This window comes from Drosophila serrata, unplaced genomic scaffold (assembly GCF_035046125.1).
Source record: "Drosophila serrata isolate PLE 108 unplaced genomic scaffold, ASM3504612v1 contig_276, whole genome shotgun sequence".
Taxonomy (NCBI): domain Eukaryota; kingdom Metazoa; phylum Arthropoda; class Insecta; order Diptera; family Drosophilidae; genus Drosophila; species Drosophila serrata.
This window is the reverse complement of record NW_028257174.1, coordinates 2,900,391-2,921,393: the sequence shown is the minus strand read 5'-3', so window position 1 is coordinate 2,921,393 and position 21,003 is coordinate 2,900,391. Positions and strand designations below refer to the sequence as shown.

The window sequence follows — 21,003 nt, the reverse complement described above, 5'->3', positions numbered from 1 at the left end:
TAGGAAAATATCACTTATGAGATATTTCTTGCCATTTTCAATCCTAATTTAATTTTTTTTGTTCTGTAATGTATTTGTCTTGAGAAATATTGAAGTCAATCCTAAATTTTGGGTTTAACTAATGCAAATTCCATATTTTGTTCAGAATTTATGAGAACACTGCTCAATTTCTTAGTTTTTTACTTATTTTATTTTTAATTAACAATATTTAAGACCCAGCTTCGTGCCTACTCAGCAGGATACCTACCACATGGGCATGGACTGTCTTCAGAGGGGGCACTTTGGTTTGGACTTTCGTCCTGTGAGCCTACCAAGTCTTTGTTGTTTTCCTCCAGCATTGCACTCAGCAGGAGATATCACAATTATTTTAAATATGTCAAGATTATGTACAGTTTTATACAGAATAAATATAAAAGGCAAAGGTAGCACAAGGAAACAAAACCAATAGAAAACAATTATTAATAATGTCGTGAACGCAGTTAACTTGAAAACAAGCCGGAAATCTGGAAAAAAAACAGTTGAAGTACAGTTCCGCCAAACTGCAGGCAATTTCTGTCAAACTGACAGTTCCCCAAAAAAAAAAATGGAAGAGAATACGATTGCGATAGAGAAAAAGAAGGCGTCTAAAGTGAGGTGAGAAAATCAGTGAATGAATCTCATACGGGAGCTTGCCACCTGAAAGCGGTCGTTAAAAAATAGAAAATAAGCAAGGACGGAAAAGGTGAGATCCTGTCCAGAGTCCTGCCTGCAACTGAAATGCCCGCCAAACAATGCAATATATATATATATATTATATATATATATATACATTTATATATATATGTATGTATGGGTGACTCGGAAAGGCGAAAAAATAAGAATGGCCTGGCACACAACACAAATAAAATGCGAAAATGCTGTGCGACAAGAACAACAGCAACATTAAGCAACAGCAAAAAAAAAATATATATATAATAAAATGGAAAATGGTATAAAAAAGGAAGAGAAAAGGACAGAAAACAACAAGAACGGTGAAAATCTTGTGCTCTGCAATGGCAGTGGCAAACTTTTGAATAATTTATCCAGCGTTGAAAGGACGTTTTCATTAAAATTCGCCAACGTATTTAAAGTGCAAGATAACTCCCAGAGTGGCGATTATTCAAGTGAGTTCATTTGCCTGCTAGGAATGCTAAATGTCCCTCGCCCGATATGCCAAGAAAACCAGCTGTATATGTGTATATATCATAGCTTTGGGATAAAATGTATACAAATGACAGCGGATGTAGGCGTATGTGAAAGCCCAAAATTATTTGTTACTTTCCATTTTCTATGCCCAAGAGTCTCTAAAGATCACCAGGATTCCTAGGACTTTGAAATAAGATAGAACAATTTTTAATATATACACAAATATAACCTTAAACCTCGTCAAATTTTAAAATATTTTCCAGCACTCCTTATTATATTTTATTATTTAAAAATGAAAAATATTTACAAGCCCATCCAATTCCAAACCTTCCTGCATTTTCTCTAGGGTATTTATTAAATTCTGATTTTATTTTTTGGCAATACAAAATATGGCAAAAATCTGTGCTAACAATACTTTATGAAACCTAAAACCAACTCCATTTTTAATATAATTTTAAGTCTTGTTAAACCATTTTATTTTTAACGATAAAAAATACCAAATTAAAAACCTCTCTAGGCCTGTCTGTAACCCGATTCTTCTTCAGGATATTTGTGGTACTCTGAATGTTTTTTACATAAAAAGAAAATTTTATCATCAAAGGCAGAGCTTCATTTGAAAAAGGTTTAACGTATCAATTTAATTCAATTTTTTCCTGTCTTGCGTTTATACCATTTTTTTCGCAAACGAAAAATAGGAAAATTGTTTTGCTGCTATTCGAATATTGTGTTATTTTAAAGCGCTTCATCAGGTTTTCAGTTGAATGTGTTTTTGTTTACATGAAAAATAAACAATTAGAGCAGTTGTTAATAACGTAAAGCAAACAAATTTTTAATTGGAGATATAAAGCATAATATAATTAGGATGCAATCATTATTTTCTTATATATCAGGTTAGCTTTATAAATTATTCAACTTAAAACAAGCTGTCTTTGGCTAAGCATTTACTTTATTGTTTCCTTAATAACTTAAGACTATTTTGTGTCTCATTTGATAAACATATTTTGTGAGGATATCCTGTATAATAATATATAACCTTCCCTACTGTGAGTGCTTTAAATTCGCTCCACTTTATCTACGTTTTCCCTTTTGTTTTGTCTATAGTTATGGTTGCAGTTTTGCTGTTGCCTTTTGCCCAAAATTAGCCACCTAAATCATGGCCAGGATTTCCCCTCGAGCATTTCCCAATTCCTACAGAGCTAGCACACTCCCTTTCCACATTTCTATTTGTATTTCTAACTAAAGTATTTGTCATAACTGGGAATAAACTTGCCATAAATTTAATGCCTAAAACAGACAAAGGAAAGCGAAAATAAATGTTTTTTCTAATCGATTGATTAAAACTTTACTTGCAAGTAAAGTTTACATGACTTTCGGCAATCTTTGTCTTTTTGAGCCACCTAAACCTACCGGAAAACCTTAAATTTATAATATTAAATTTGACTGTTAACTTGAACTATATGCTTGGGAATATTTTTAATATAAAAATGCTGATTCACTTTATACTTAGATTAAGTAAGGGGATCAATGGCAATAAGGGAATTAATATATATATATATATATATAATATAATATGATTATCATGGTAAAGACTTACCCCAGTAGACGAAATCGGCTTCGTCATTGTTTACTTTCTTCTAGAGTTATATTCTTAGTTATCATCCATTATCATCTTACACGTCATCCAAATATATTCCATATCATCCAAATGTATTCCACATCATCCAAATTTATTGCACGTCATCCAAATGTATTGCTTCGGCCGGGTGATATTTTCGGGTCGAGGAGCACTCACGATCACTGCGATGTTAACACTTGTAGGGCCACGAACAGACTAAGGGCGAGCCGGCCGAAGCGCCTCGTATTTATACTCTCCGAGCAAAGAGAAGAGCAGAGAGAGCAAGAGCGGGAGGCAAACAGATATCTGTTAAGCTAGGCTGAGAAAGTTAGAGAGTAAGGGATCGAGAGATGCACAGAGGGAGCTAGACATACCTAAAGAGCTACGGTGGGAGGGAGCTAGCCTGAGAGTGAGACAGAGAATGCAAATTAGATTACATGAGTAACAGGGAGAGAGACATATAGCTATTCACTGCCAAAACAATTTTATTACAAAAGCGGAATCTAACTCCGGCAATTACGATCGTTAATACTTAAGGCAATATTCTCTCTATATATTTATATATGTATATATTAATAAACAACAAAGTAATGCCTCTACTTTAATTACATTCATCGATACATATTAAATTAACACTCACAGTTTTAGCATTTTCTTTTACATTCAATGTTTGCCATTGTTGTTTTAAGCTGAAATATGGCGCATTCTTCTGCTGCTGCATAACTCGCAAAAAAATATCGCCACATGTATGTAACTCTATTTATTCTACAGGCATGAGCGTTGGCAGAGGGGGGTGTGCAGGGATAACAGAAGAAACAAAACAAAAAAAATATAGAGGGAGTCGCGCATTACCGTTGGCTACAAAACTGCACCGCAATGGGGCTGGCAATTTTCTTGTTGCGATGGGAAAAGCCACCGAGACCTCACCCCCCCCCCCCCCCATTGCCACCATTTCCATTTTATTCCGCTCCTGGGCAGCGTCGTTTCATCGCGCAATTTCCGCACAAGTGTTGGCAATATAAAAATAGCGACAAAATATAAAAGTAATTTATGTTTCGCCTTTTTCCATATCATTTCTATATGCATGAGGGCCGAGCGCACTCACTTTTCCTTCAGCCTGGGTAGTTTATAAAAATGTTTATATACATCAAGCAAAGTTTATATATATATATATATATATTCATACTATATATATGTATATATATGCACTGCCGGCTCATCCATTTTGATATATGAAATATGCATGTTGATGCGCTCGTTTGGCGCATACAAACTGCATTTAATTTATTAAAATAAATATTTTGCAGTGTTGGATAACAGCAACTGAATAATGTTAACGATGATAAAGCGAACAAGCAGGACTAAAAGGAACTTTATTCAATACCAGGAATGGTCTTAAAGAAATATATCTTGAAAGATTAAGTTAAAGTTGGTTTAAATGTTATAATTTGTATAGAAGAGCTTCACGGAACAGGCTCTCGGTTTAAATCATTTTAAACTCTGCAAAAAAGTGTTATAAAAATAGTATATATAATATTTTAAAAAGTTATGGAAATTATAAGGAAGCGGGGGTAGTCACAAGCATTTATTTTTCTATAAAAAATACTATTTAATATAATTAAAAGTTAAGAAAATTACTTAGAACTCTTTAAGTAATAAAATAAATCTTTTATTTTTACATTTTTGTATATATTATATACGTATTATATATATTTTATATATTTTGCCTTTCCCTATTTTATCCTTTTACATTTCTAATTTGATTAATCATTTAACTAACAATACTCGATCCATAATTAATGGCACCCATGGCATTCCATCGCTTTCAATTTGATTAACCAATTGCATCGTTGAAATTTACATGAACCGAAAACCGAAATTAAATATGTTTAGTCCGAAATCACATTTCATTATCGGTGCGGTGGCGGGAACGGCAGCGGTCAGCCACAAATAGCGACCACGCCTCTGCTGCTGCTGCTGCTGCTGCTGCTGGTTCCATTATATAAGCATTCCACCTGGAAATTCCACCTGTCACTCATCATACTCAAAGCACACACACACACACATAGAGAGAGACTGTCAAATCGCATTGCAAAAGACCGAAAATACTCATGAATATATCAACAGAAGCATTTACTCGTACTATATTCATTTGACAGGATGTGGCAGATAAAACCGAAATGCAAACATAAATGAACATAAATATACATCTATAGAGGTGAATATAAAAGCTTATATTTGTGTAATCGATTTCTAACTTGTCATAACATTAAAATCATGTTTTCTTTTTATTAGGAAATTTGGAATTTCTGGGTTAAGGTACACAAATAATTAATGAAAAATATGATAAACCACTGAAAATTTATTTTAACTAGTTTAATTACTCCACAAATATCTTTATTAATATTATTTAAAAATATAACATAATATATACAAGCCTTAAACAAGGAGTACAAAAATATTACTACTATAATACTACTTGAATATGTTTCTTGTGTATTTTGCATTATTAAATTTATTATTTTTAAATGAAAAGCAGTTCCAAAGATTTTAAAAAGTATATAATATATTTTTATACAAATAACAAAAGGATATAAAACACAAGCAAAACCTTTTTGAGTCATAAAAATATATTTTTAATTACAAAAATTAATATGATATAAGATACAAAAATATTTATAACTACTAAAATATATACGAGTTTTCTCATTTCTTTCCCATCCTAAATAGCACCCAAAAATTTAACATAATTTATACATATTTTCAAATATATTCTATATATTTTTTTTTGCTATTTGTTCATATGTTTCTTTATTGTTCATCAAGTATGCGCCATGGGGGAAAACGGCAGATAATGACAGAGCCAAGGGGCAAGGCAGAGACAGACCCTCCTCAGGGAGCAGCAATTCACAAAAGTTAACAAATAAAATTATGCAAACGTCAACAGCAAAAAAAATTAGACAAAAAAAAAAAATAAGTGAAAGAGAGAGCGAAAAAAAAGGATCACAAACAAATTTACAAGCGACAAGCAAATGGAAAATAAAATCTGACTCTGTAATATGCCAAAAACTGTGTTCATGGTGTAAAAATAGTGTTAAAATGTCTATTTACATAGTCGTGCATCATGGGGCGAAGGGCAAGGAAACAGCACACCAACAACAACAACAACAAAATTTAAAGAAAAAAAAAAGAAATATTAAAATATCTATATGGAAAAGTTCATAAATTTCCAGGGGAAAAACCCAGAGAGAGACAGAGAGTGGCACAGATTGCGGCAAACTATTTGCAGGCGGAAAAGTAAAATGCAAATAAATCCCAAAATGCCAGAGTGAGAGAGAATATGTGTGTGTGCACAACACTAAACAACAGGAACGTGTTTTCATGTTCGTCTTTAGCCAACTCACACCCAATTTTCCACCCATTTGCCCGTCTGAAAGATAACCAAAAACAAAAAAGGAGAGAATGGGGGGAACGTATGTATGCAAAATATGCCCACCTGGAAATCTGTGAAAATAAAAAAATAAACAAAAATATAAATAAAAAATGCAGGGACCCAAAAGTGTGGACCAAATTCGTTTACAAATCGTTGGTCAGACAAGAGTGTGTGGTGTGTGTGTTGTGTGTGTTGTGTGTGTTGTGTGTGTTGTGTGTGTGTGTGCAGGCACTATCATCTGTGGATTCATGCGATTTTAATGTAGCATACATTTTGGGGTCAACCAAAAGAGTTTGGGGTTTAAGTGAAAAGCTTGAGAGTATTACAAGCACAATTAGTAATAATATTTAGACAAGTGAAGGAAAAGCTGAATCGGAGTATTTTCTTTTAATTAAAAATAAAATTTCTAGGGTTTTTTCAATTATTTTGAAGCTTAATAAGTAGACAATATAATTAGTTGTTTACCTTTATTCAGTCCAAAGTAAAACAGTAAAGGAAGCATTTTAGGTTTCCTTGGTGGAATAAAAATTCTTAAAGTCATACATACTTCGATTTTTCATAAATCATTTAATAAATATAACATTAAACAACATATTACACATTATAAATATATAATAATTGCTTTCCCATCTATAGATATATTTAAATATAATAGATCAACTTGCAGGTGTTGACATATGAACAGAACAGCAAAACATTATTAATATAGAATTATAAAATATAAAAAATAAACAAATAAAAAAAAAATTTTATTAAAAATTAGTAAAGAAACATAGAAATAAATATATATATAAATAAATACAAGACAATTTTGGGAAGCCTAAAAACAAATGTTAAATAATTCAAAACAAATAAGTAACCGAAAAAGATTCGATTTTTGACAATAAATTACATATAAAATTACAAACAAACTTAATAATCTCTCTCTTAAATATTTTTAAATAAATTTATAGATATTTTTCGCACAAGTTGTAATCCAGCTTGACCCAATTCCTAATCCCTGTTATCCCTGCTGTTGTTTTCTTCCCCAGAGATTAGCCCCCGATTACGACGATGACATTCCGGATCAAAGGCACTCACTGCCACAGAGTTTTCTCTGCTTCTTTTTTTAAGGGTATTCCCCGGGTGAAAATCATTGACAATTCGCTGACGTCTCCCATCCGCCCAGAAGCCCACCGGAAGTGTGGGCACAAAATGCTAGAAAATAAAAATAAAATAAAACGAAACGAAAGGACAGCTCACAAATGGCAAACATTTTCAGCTGGCACACGTGGAAGCATTTTGTCGGACCGGAAGTCGCATAATTTCAAAGCGGAAACAACTAATTTGATTGTATTTAGCACCAGTCTGGGACTGGGGACTGGGGCGGGGGGTGGTGGTGCTTTTATCCAGGCGAGACCAGGCTTAATGAGCAACTTTTTAGTTGCAATTAGCCAAAGTAGAAACATCGAGTTTAGCCGAGTTGAATTTTCTAGAGTGGTGGTGGTGGCTCCCGGGTTTTTGTGGTTTTTTTCCACATTTCACTTTCATTTTTATGGGCACACACCAAAAACAAAAAAGGCTAGGAAAATGTGCTAACTTTTTAATGTGCTCAACTGCTGTCCAGAGCTTGAGCTCTTTCTCTTTCTCTTTGGGGGATAAAGGCTGGCGGAAAACCCCACTTGCCCGATATCAAAATGAACAACTCCTGGCGACTCTGCTGACTCTGGTTATAATGCCTGGCAGGTCAGGTCAGCTGACAGCTGTGAAACTATCCAAAAACTGACGGACTCTGCATCCCCTCTCTGCCCCCTCCTGTCTGACTTCTGACAGGTAAAAGGCACCGAAACTTTACATCGCTTGATTAAAAACTTCACAGGTGAAACGAAACGAAAGCCCTGCATTGCGCTAACTAATTTTCAAAAAACTTTTGCGCAACGCCCGTTAAACTTGTTAAAACTATGCTCTTTATTATTCATTATTTGTAGCTTTATAAGCTGGGGAATAGATTGAAATGTTACTGATTTCTAAATTAATTAGGCTTTAATGTTTAATCAATATTTTACTATTAATATTGTACATATGTTGCTTAAGGTTACTTATTTATAAGATATAATATTTATCTGTGTATATTTTATTCTGTGATTTTCTACAGCTTACTTCTTTCTAAAATATAGTTTTTTTAATACTATGTATAAGTTTTAAAGGCGTTGCATAAAGGTACCTTGTTTTTAAAACATTTCATTTATATAATAAATACTTAACTCTATTTATATCTTTGCCTGGGTCCTCTACTTTTAGTTAAAAGCTTAAAAGAAAGTGAAGGAGTCATTTCCGACCCCATAAATCATATATATTCTTGATCAGCATTAACAGGCAAATCTTCCTAGGCATAAAACAGAAAACTAATTTTTGAAAATTTTTTTTCCACTTTTTAAGCGTTTTTTTTTTCCTTGTTAACATTTTGAAAAATCGACAAAAATTGAAATAGTTTAAAAATGAAATTTGAGTTTGCAGATTTATTAAACTATTAACAACTAGTACAGAACAGCTTTCCAAATCGAAATTAATGCATTTTTGGCTGAGTAGTGAGTTTTCTACATTTTGATTTGTTGAATAAATTGTCATAAAAAATATCGAATTATCGACTGAAAAACGGTATTATAATTTTAGTCAGAAGCTTAAAAGAAAATCATTTCCGACCCCACAAATCATATATATTCTTGATCAGCATCAACAGGCGAATCTTTTTAGCAATTTCCAGGAAAAAATGTTTAAAAAAAAAATGTTCATTTATTAAAAAAAAAAAAGGAAAGGAAAGGAATTTTTCGCTTAAAATTTAAAATTTTTTACAATTCAAATAGAGTATGCAGATTTATTAAATTACTAAAAACTAACATAAAACAGCTTTCTGAATTAAAATAAATGCATTTTTGGCCTAGTTATGAGATTTTTTTAATTTAATTTTTTTTAAGTTGTCTTATAAAAATGTATATGAAAAATATCGATTTAAAGAATGCGAAAATTGGTTTTTATAATTGGAACCTGCAGGATATATAAACTTCATTTTCCCGTAGTTAGTTTTCCTTTATTTTGATGTTACCTAATTTAATTTATTTTATTTATATACCTTTGTATTAATATTTTCCGTGTTATATAATATTTTCCCACGTTCTTGCAATTTATTTCTTTGATTTTGTAACTGAAATAATCAATACTTTTCCCTGCTGTAAAATGTTTATTATATTTTCCCAAATTTCATATTACATAGTTTCTCTAGGTAACATCATATTTTTTCCACCCAAAATAAAGGGAAAAGCATTGCAATTTATTAGAACTAACAACCTCATATATCATGCACGACAGCAAGCTGCTTGCAGCGCAAAAATCGGGCGAAAAGTTTACAACTCAATTTGTTGGACATCCCGCAGAACATATCCATAGTTAATGATCCTCCGCCGGGCGCAGTTAATATTGCAAACAACAGTGGAAAATGTGTTGGGGGAAGCGGAAAAACTTTTACGGATTTTCGGGGGTTGCTGTTGGTGCTCGCCGGGTTGGGAATGGGGGTTTTTCCAGCAAACCTTTTTGACAAGCGTCGCGTAGTCATAACTTTTTTTGCGCTTTTCTAGTTGTTGCTATTTGCCGTTGTTATAATTGCTCATTACGCTGGTATGTGCCACGCCCCCTAGCGCCACCACATGCCCAGTTTTCTGCCCAGTTTTCCGCCCAATTTTCCAACCCCAAACCCCTCTTTCTCTCACTCCCTCTCATTTTGCAGCTTTACAGCTCGCCACAATGAAACTTTTCAGTTGATTTTATTATGTTTTTCTCCCGTTTTTCCTACGTTTTCCCCTTCGTTTTTCCTTTAATTTTTTTTATAAATTTTTCCCCAATGTTGTGTTTGTTGTTTGATGCCTTCCAATGGCAGATTTCCTGTCGAAACCGAAACTTTTCTCTAGACCCGAATTAAAATGTTATAAACATGGTCAAACATTGGAGACCCTTGGGTTCCCCCAAATAGTTAAATATATGTATATATGTGCATAAATATATATTTTAGTGTTCTTTTGGGTTGAGCTAATTAAAATCATTTCATAAATTTGCCATTTACACAAAAAAAGGGGAAGAGTTCTTAGAAAATGGGATTAGAAATGGTAGCCCAAGACTAGAGATGGTCTTTGAGTAATTTTAATATTTTGTTACTCATATTTCAAATATATTTTTTTATTATTTATTCAATGACATTGAACAAATATATTTTACAATTGCTAATATAACTATTTCTTTACTTCAGCATTTATAAAATAGTTCACATTTGCAATCATTTCAGTATTCTTTAAAGGAAATAATTGTTTTCTTCAAGAATTACAATGTTAGATGTTTCCTTTCTCTTTTTAATTTTTAAAGTATTTTATGTTTATTATTTATTTGTTTAATTTTAGCATTATGCAACACCCATTTTAACAACAAAAATATCATTCAAAGAAAGTAAATGTTAAATATTTTATTATAATTTAAAAAATATTATTCTTCTTTGCAAGGTGTTATACATCGAGCTTATAAATCAGTGAAGGAGTCATTTCCGACCCTATAAATCATATATATTCTTGATCAGCATCAATAGGCGAATCTTTCTAGGCATAAAACAGAGAAAAAAAATTTGAAAATTTTTTTTCCATTTTTTAAGCGTTTTTTTTCATTGTTAACATATTGAAAAATCGACAAAAATTTAAATAGTTTAAAAATGAAATTTCAGTATGCAGATTTGTTAAACTATTAACAACTAGAACAGAACAGCTTTCCGAATCAAAATTAATGCATTTTTGGCTAAGTAGTGGGTTTTTTAAATTTTGATTTGTTGAAAAAATTGTGATATAAAAATATCGATTTATCGACTAAAAAACGGTATTATAATTTTAGTCAAAAGCTCAAAACGCAATGAAGGAGTCATTTCCGACCCCATAAATCATATATATTCTTGATCAGCATAAACAGGCGAATCTTTCTAGGCATAAAACAGAGAAAAAAATTTTTGAAAACATTTTGTCAATTTTTTAAGCGTTTTTTTTTCATTGTTAACATATTGAAAAATCGACAAAAATTGAAATAGTTTAAAAATTAAATTTGAGTATGCAGATTTGTTAAACTATTAATAACTAGAACAGAACAGCTTTCCGAATCGAAATTAATGCATTTTTGGCTTAGTTGTGAATTTTTTAAAATTTGATTTGTCGGAAAAATTTGCATATATAAATATATAAAAAATATCTTTAAATATAAGATTTAAGCGTAGACTTGATCTATTTCATCTACGATCCTATAACTCGATTTCAAACTTAAATAACTAAATATAATTCTTAATTTTTAATTTCAGCTTAATCAATTTGACCAACACTTGAATTGTTGCATCATATTTTGTTTAAAAAGAGAACTGGTAAGTTTCTATGATATTTAAATAGTTTCAATAATATATATCTATATATATTTTTTTTTATTGATAATTTTTAAAGATTTTCAATGAAAATCGTATATTTTAAGTAATGCTTAGCAATGGCATTAATATATATATTAATTTCCTTTCTGAAACAAGTCCCATCTCTAAAACAAAAACACAATGAGTGGCAATGAACGACCTTCCCTCCAGAGTTTGGTTTGCTTAGGTGATGGAATTTTGGTTGGGCGAAATAAATGGTGGTGAAATGGTGGTGAAATGGTGGCTTGAATCCTGAAGTGGGGTCAATGGAACCGGATGGACTTGGACCTGGAATTGGGGACTTGGGGTTCTTGGAGTGACTGTGCCTTGCGGCTGGGACGCGACACGTGCAACGGGCGCGTCAAATAGGAATTCATTAACAAAACGTTACACAAAATTTTAATTAAATATTAAAACATAAAAGTTTTTGGCGAGCAATATTTCCTCGTCCTTGGCGACACCAAAACCTTGGGGGCACTTGAGTCGAGCCGCCCCACCCACAAAAAAAAAAAAACAGGGATGACAGCGGGCTTTTTGTTGTTACTGTTTTTATTTCTTCTGGGGAGGAGGAAAGGGAAGTGACGGTGCTTTCAGTAATAGAAAATTAAGTTCTATTTATGTGCAAAAGTTCCTCATTAAAATCGAGCAGGCAAACTTTGATTAAACTTGCCTGCCAGCCAGCCACTCGCTTTTATTTCTGCTTAGTTTCCTTTTATTTTTCGTGCTTTGTTTCTACGAGTATATATACAATATATATATTTATTTTTTTTTTGCTCTTGTTATTTGGTAGAGCGGGGCAACAGTTTGTTTTTATGCGACAAAACTTGTCGATAATTTAATTAGTGGAATTTCCTAGCCGGACACAATGCCGGGGCAATAAATGCCGGCCTGAAGAAGACAGCACAAATTGCCCATAAGACTTGAAAGGAGCCCGCTGGCAAGAGCACCAGGACTCAGATGAGGGAGGATGCAGGATGAAGGACAGGAGAAGGTAGTTGTGGGTTTCAGGATATTCAGGGGATAAGTAGTAGGGCGTGGCAGGGCGACAGAATGCCTCTCGGTTTTGCCTGCGGGCATTTAATGTATCTTTAATTTCCCCTGTGGTTCATGTCGCACACAATCAGAGAAACAGGCAACGCGAGATCTCCCCGTTCCGGCCAGAAAACATCTCTATATATATATCTATATCTATATATATGTGTATACATGTGGCTATATCTTCATACTGCGGTTACAAAACATATATATGGAGAGAGAGACCAGCACACGTGTGTGTGTTCTGTGGGCACAGTTCCGGTTCCGTTGAATAGAAACTGACTTTTTTGCTATCTGAGGGTTTTATTTTTTGAAACTTTATTTAATTTTATATTCAAATTTTAGAGGAAATAATATGAAAAAATAAATATATCGTTAAAAAAGACTCCGTTTTGTTGTGCAGAGGTAAGGGTATAATTTATGAATGGCAGTCATTGCTATTTATTTATTTATTTTTTATAAATAAACATATAAATAGTTAAATAAATAAACAAGCAAATACATATAAATAACTAATTTATAAATATAAAATAAACCATATTTTGATGATTAAAAATAAATAAACAAATTTAAGTGTACAAAAAACATAATAAAGATTACCTAATAAAAGGATATTTATAAAATATAAAGAATATATTTATTGAGAGAGTTTTTTTTTCAAATATTTACTTATTTAATAATACTTAAGGAATTATGACAAATGTAATGTTTTAAAAATATTATACAAGGATTTCAGATAGAAAATATAGTGCTGTTTCAGAAGATCATTTAAGATCATTTATTAAAATGGGTCTAAAAATATTCTAAACATTTTTAAGATACCAAATTCAGATTAAAATTGTTTCTGTTTTATAATATAACATTTTGTACATTACATTAGACACCTTTTAAATTGTTTTTAAACCCCTAATGATTATATATTTATTATTTTATTTATTATTTATTTTATTTATTTAACAATTCAAAACATTTTTAAGATACCATATTCAGATTAAAATTGTTGCTTTTAATAATATACATTTTTGTACATTATTTTTAGACACCTTTTTAATTGTTTTAAAATCCCTAATGATAATATTTAATTTATATAATTTATATACCAATTTAAAATATTTTTAAGGTACCATTTTCAGCTTTAAATGATTGCATTTTATAATGTACATTTTTGTACATTATTTTTAGACACCATTTTAATTGTTTTAAAGGCTTTAATAATTATATATAGTTAATATAAATTAAAATATAATTAAAGTCCCTCTTTTAAATCAAGAAAATCTCTTCAAAAATGCATTACTCCTTCAACTTGTTCAAAATAATTCTCAAAAACCCAAAAATCTTAAACCCCTGAACCTTGCTGTTTTGGAAAACTTAAGGAAATGGTTTTCCCAGCACAGACACACACACATAAGCACACTACTGCTTAGCAATCACACATGAGTGAGTTACTCCCCAATCCCTCCACAAAATCAACATTGTCGTCATCGTCATCGCCATCGTCATCGTGTGGCCAGTGCGTCGTATTAACGCCCATCTGAAATCCAAATACAAATTGGAATTCTAGACAGAGACAGCTCTTTTGCCACAAGGAAAAACCCTAGACAATAATAACGACTTGTAGTTAATGCCATCAAGCTAAGAAGCCAGGCCTAGGGCTTTAACATGGCAGAAACAAAAAAAAAAAAAATACAAAAACTGAAGCAAGGCCAGCGGCTACCCTTTTTTAATTTGAGTTTAAGACTTCTGGGGGTTCTGGCTAATGACGCCCTTGGGGAAATACCCATCGATGCCCGATGACCCATCACTAAAAGCCAAAAAAAAACAAAAAAATAGTAAGGAAAATGGAAATGAAAATCGAGGGAAGGAGCTGGGGCCAGTGCATCCAATTAACTGTGAACATAGAGCAGCATTCTTACATAATCAGGACGTGCCATTGGGCACAAACAAATCAAGACTGGCTAGGCTAGAAGTATTCATGAGTCATTCGACTCATTCACTCAGTTGACCATTTTCGGAGGGGGAGGCCATAATTTATTAGGCATGCAGTGTTCTTGGAAAAGCACCTGCCGACTTGATTGTGCACTGAGGAAAAGCTCAGGGAATTATGTTTAATATTTAATATTTAAAAAATATAAAAGTTCAAAATTTAATAACTCAAGACTGGACAAATTTTAGTTCAGCAATTGATGTCTAACTTCTAGTCGCAAAAATATATCAAAAAGTCTTGAATAAGGCTTTGAAAAATGCTATAATAGAATATAGATATATTAAAGGAAGAAAATATTCTACAAAATTTTTGTAGTAATTTAAATATAGCGCTTCCTTTTTCTCTCAGTGATCCGTCTGTAAGGTGTGGCTGACTTTGATTTGATTGAGCACAAAATTCACCATTTCCCAGCTTGTCCAAACATTCAAATGCACTCAGTGTCCAGTCAGTGCGTACATCGGATGTGTTCCGGTTTTTCGAGTGGAGTGTGTGTGTGTTATTTTTTTTTTTTAAGGTAGAGGGTAGAGGGGAGGTGAACACACTTTTAATACCCTGACTAGGCATGTTCATATGCCACACACACACCGCGTTGCTGCCACACGGGGCAAATGCAACAAGCTGGCAAAAATCAGGACATAGGGAAAAATACTTAGTTACAGCTTAAAAATACCTCTTATAAAATAATAACAAAATATTTAATAATTTAATCAACAAAAGTAGCTTTGAATATATGCCAAATGTACAAAGTTTTGATAGGACTTTTTACATTTATAAATTAAATAACAAATAAGAACTTGGGTATACAGTTCCGAAATGAAATTTAAAACTACTTTTTCAAGGTTTCTTTAACTATCAAATATATTATATATAATATATATTTATTGTATATTTTTGAAACATATTTACTTCTACGACATACCCCTTAAAAACCTCCCAAAAAAAAAAGAAAGGAGACCACTGTGAAAAGTGCAATCGCCTGGCCACGCCTCGACCAGAACTGGAGCACATCAATGGGGATTTATAAAAAATGCAAATTCATTAGAGCCTCGGCACAGGAAGAGCCGTTTGCAGGACAAACCTGCTGACTGAGTGCTGAGCTCTCAAGAGCTTGAGAGCCCCCCCGAAAAAATGGAGTCCTGAAACCAGAACCAAGTTGTCTAGCATTTCGCTACGGTTCAGTTCAGTTTTTGGGGGCCACTAGCTGCTCCACTAATTCCAATGGCTTGACACACAAAAAATATATAAAAAAAAACAAACGAAAAACCGAAAGAAAAAAACCAAAGGAAAATGGGGTTAGGGAAACCCCTTATGAAACAGACGTTGAAACAGAGGCGTTGTGTGAAAGTGCAGCATCAGGGACTTTTCCCACTTTCCCTCAACTGCGGCAAAGCATTTGGAAATTAAAAAGAACAGCATCCGACCAGAAGAAGTCGAAGGAAGAGAGAGTGCAACCAACACACACATTCATATTGATGGGGCATGCAACGTGATGTTGCCTCGTGGCTGCACTGACACGTAAGATGGGCGCTGCCAGTTGCTTTTTAAGGATACCCATGATGATCCTGTGGGACATACTGGCATATCCTCAGACATGTAATCAGTGGGAACAGGAAAAATTAAGGAAAGAATGAAGGATTTAAAGGGAAGCAGGGTGAGAAATATGGATATGGAAAGTATGAAGGAAATTCTAAATAAAAAAATATAAAGGGTTTTCTCAGCAATATGATAAATAAAAAATATATAAATGAATTTCTGGAAACCCGAAACTTAAGACTTGTAAAAATAAAATGATTAAGCTGAGGTTATCAAAGTTAAGATGATATTTACATATATCCGAATTTATTGAAAATAATTGTTCTTCAGTATTAAATTTAATATAAATTCTCTTTAAACATTTTCAAAAAAACCTAATGAAATAATAAACACTTAAGCTGAGCTTATTAAAAGTCAAGTAATTTTAGAAGATATTCATATACAAATTTTCAAAAAATAATGTTTCTCAAGTATTCTTTTTAATACATTCTCCAATATTTTCCCATAAATACTAACCAATATCTTTGCAAATAATTTAAATTATAAAATTTGTAATTAAATATCAAGCATATTTACTTTACTTTACCCAAGATCTCTTTTAAATACAGGACACTTAATAGTCCATAACTCAAAACGTCATTCAATCCTTTAGAATCCTTCCACTGAAGTGATTTTCCTGTAGACATTTTTCAATTCTCATTTTCTGTGGCATGTGTTTGTGTTCGTCTTCTGTCTCTAGTTGTTGCTGCACCAAATAATCCTGCATATCCTTCGTGACTGTCTTACCTGTGTTCTGGTGTACCTGTTCACATAAATCTCAACTTTGGGCTCGCTCTCAGCCACATTTCCCCAGCGTAGGAGGAAGCTGTGCAAACTTTTGAATCGCATTGCAAATGAAATTCAAATTTCGCTGCATACTTTGCGGCGCTTATTAAACTCAAGATAAACGTCAAGGAAAAACCAACATTTAAAAAAAGGAGAAAATACCTAAAAAATGGAAACCAAAAAAAATAAAAGAAAAATTGTAGGAAAAGACCACTAATAGCAACGCCATGCAGCAACCGCAAAGTATGCTTTTCGGTTTAATGAAGCGGACGCAGCAGCATCAGCGGCTGATTTCCCCCGAAAAATAAAAAATAAAAGAAAAACTTGTGGAAACTCTTTCGCGGCAGTCATAAGTTCAATCAACATCAAATTTAATTAAAACGCTAAAAGCATCCGCCCACGCCCACTAATGCAAAGCCAGAAATAAAACAAAAGAAAAACAACAAATGAAAAAAGTGTAGAGGCCAAGGAAAACCAGGAAAAACACAAGCACTTGGGAAAAATCAGCCTTGATTTAATGCTTTTATTAAATATATTATAAAAAATATATTTTAATTAATAGAGAAGCTAAAAAACAATTGTACAAGTTTGTATTATTTTTATTTATGTAGCTTCATATTTATTTATTTATTTATTATTATATTGTATTACCTATTTACTTTAAATTCATTACAAAAAAATGTGCATAAATCTTAAAATTTAACTCTTTAATTTTATACATTTTTTTTATATATTTATTCTGTATAGATTTTCTTTCTGTGTAGCGAAAAGAGTAGCGTCCAGAGGTCGACATAGAGCAAAGAGAAAAGAGCCAACATTAAAACGGAAATAATTGTGGCCTGGCCGGAGACTGTCAGACCGGATATGGACAGATATGGGGGTTGGAGAGAGGTTAGCGAGGGGACTCCACTTTTGGAACCGGAAGAAGCATGGAGCGGAAATGGTGGGGAGATGGTTAGCATTCGCGCAGGAGGGGCAGCGACATTTGCAACACTTTTGGTTTGTAATTAAGTAGCCAAATGGTAGACAGACACCCAGCGGGGGAGAAAATGCAAAAATAAAAAAGGGAAAATTGGAGGAAAACTGTAGGGAAATGCAGGGTAAAGGGAGACCAATAGGGAGGGGGGATAGATTAGAATAGAGAATGTGAGCCATCCGCAGCTAATCATAGTTACACAAATGCTAATGGGGGAATTAACTTGGCACCCAAAACGATGATGATTAACAATTAAAATCGATGGTCAGGGCCAAAAGGCAATCAGTTTTTGGCTTTAACAATTATAATTGAATGAATTTTCTTAAGGGATTTTATTTATTTAAATATTCTGAAAGCTAAAATGATGGAAACTATGTTTTAAAACTGGAAGAACATAAAGAAACAGGAAGGGAAAGATTCATTTAAAAGCTAAGTCTCAGGCAATATTTAAATCATTTAAACCAAACAGAAATCAGATTAAAGTATGGTTTCAAATAAAAATCATTTAAATTTTGTTTCCAATTTTAATACAAAATCAAAAATGTGCAAAACTCCCTAAAACTTAATCCATTTCCATTAAGTCTTAACTAAAGAACCAGACAGAAACAAATGACTAAAACTTTGGCAGACTTTTGCAGTTTGTTCGAAGGTTAAGTATAAACTTGTGCTGGAATCTTTGCTGGATTTTTATTTGCCAAAAACTGAGAGCAGAGGCCCAAATACAATTATAAACACATTTGTCTTACCTTTTATTTTTCTAGTTCCCTTTTTTTTTTTGTTTGGGTTTTTGCAACTTTAGTGGCATACTCACTTTCAATTTGGCCTTCGTGTAAGTGCAAACACACACGTGAGTTTTTCCAGCTTTTATTCTGCTCTCCCATTTTTCTCCATTTTTTTTTTTTGTGCTTTTTTCAAAAAGAGACAGAAACAAATTGTGTAGAAGAAATAAAGGAAAAGTGGAAATGCAGACAGACTCAGTTAGTGGCAAACTTTTGCCGCTTTGCAACACTTGAGCACAAGCACATTCTGGGGCCCAAAGGCTTATCCACAGGCACATGTGTGTGTGTGTGTGTGTGTGTGTAACTAATTTAAAAAGTAATTTTTACTTCCGGCATTTACACAGCTGCATTTAGCACTCAAAAAGAGTAGGAAAAAAAATAAACCATAGCAAAAGGCATCTGATGTGAGAGAAAGAGTTGTAATGTGTGCATCTGTAGAGCCCACCTTTGAGTAAAAGTTTCTCATTCTGGAATTTGGTTGGAATTTTATACCATTTCAGTTTAACAAGCATTACAATTAAGTTATTCACATAGGCAGTTTAAGGATTTTTCTTGATTTTATTGAGAGATTGAGATTTTTGTTAAAAGGAACCAGTATTGGAAAGGATTTAGGGAGCTTACATGACTGTGAGGTGTATTCTAAATACTTGCATCATATTTCATGCAGAATTTGGAATATATTCTATATATTTTTGATTTAACTTAATTCATAATTATAGATAGAAAAAATATATGTAAAATGTCTATAAGTGGAATATATTCTATATAGTTTTGAATTAAAACTTTATTCATTATTATAGATAGAAAAAATATATGTAAAATATAGTTCCCTAGTTTATTCTCAATCAAATATGTCAATATATTCCATTTATTATTTATTTAATATTATTTACACATTTGCTATTCTTTTGTAAAAGGATTTGCAGCGTATTTTATTTATTGTATTTCCTTCTGCCATAGTTTATTCATTTTCCCTTCTATCAAAATGGCTTGTAATTACCTGTACCTGTACCTGTACCTGTAACTGTGTGGAAAACCTTGGTCGATTTCCCCGTTGAAAATCAACACAATGGTTGTCGGCAAATGGTTTACTTTCGCAACAAAGCCAAATCAGAGTAAATAATAATAAACTAGCCCCATGGCAACACTTTGCTCCTTCCACAAAATCGGTTAACGATTTTCCACCTTCCACTAGTATTTTCCTCTTACACTCCCCCACCATTTTCCTCCACACCCCCCCTCCTCGAGGTAGAACCGCAACAACGACAGGTGCAACAACATCAGGTGCAGCAACAATTGCTTATTTAGTGCTGGCAATCTGTGTTCGATGTGTTTCGATTGTTGTGGCCGCAGTGCCGCAGGTGAAAAAGGGGTTTCGAAGGGGGGTTCTAGAAGGGGTTAGGGAAATAATGCCCGGAAAATGGTTGGGGAAAAGGCAGTAGGGCGGGCGTACTAGGTGAGCAAATGGTAAATAACAAAAGTCCCTAAAATCGGAAGCTGATTCCAAACCAAAAGGTTTTCGTTTTCCTTTTTTTTTGTGTTGTCTGGTAGAGCAATTAATTTGCTAAAACTATTTGCGATTTGTACGTAAACCAATTTAAAATCAAAGTCCAAGCCAAAGCCAACAAAAAAAAGAAAGGGAAATGAATGATAAATGAACTGGCCTGTGACTGTATACTTAGATAAAAATGGGTGTAAAATTTGTACTATAATCAATATGCTGACAAATTCCTAAAGTATTTCAAATGTTTAAAACATGAAAAAACGTATAATATATCAATCTTTTCCTTTTATACATCTCTTTTTCTACATCTCTCTGAGGTATAAACTATATTTAAAATCATTTTACATTAAGTTTGCATTGAATTTTGTTTTTATATCATTTTTTTATATCATTCAAATTTTCTCTTATATTTACTTTATAAAATTTTTTAAGAAAATAGTTTTTCTCTGTGAGACTTTTCCCTCCAAACTATGTTTACCAAAGTAATAATAATTCGCGATGTCGAACCAATATCTTGAGAAGACAAAACACCATAAATTCTGGGTGATGGGGCAATAATCGCAATTCATAAACGAATATGCATCATAAATATCAATAAGAGAAAGAAACAAAGACTGAAGCAGAGAGACATTGAGATTTAACATCCGGCATTCAATAACTCAGTCGATAAACGGGGACACTCCACGCCATTTCAGTCTCC

The 21,003-nt window shown here is 32.8% G+C and overlaps 1 protein-coding gene across 1 annotated transcript in view; it reads left to right on the top strand.

The window, feature by feature from the left end:
- LOC110180619 (uncharacterized) overlaps nucleotides 1–21,003 on the top strand; it is a 106,131-nt gene that overhangs the window by 53,119 nt on the left and 32,009 nt on the right. Inside the window, exon 3 of the mRNA XM_086835536.1 lies at nucleotides 11,569–11,628. The gene's annotated coding sequence lies outside the window, so the exon portion shown is untranslated. The remainder of the gene's footprint in view (nucleotides 1–11,568; nucleotides 11,629–21,003) is intronic.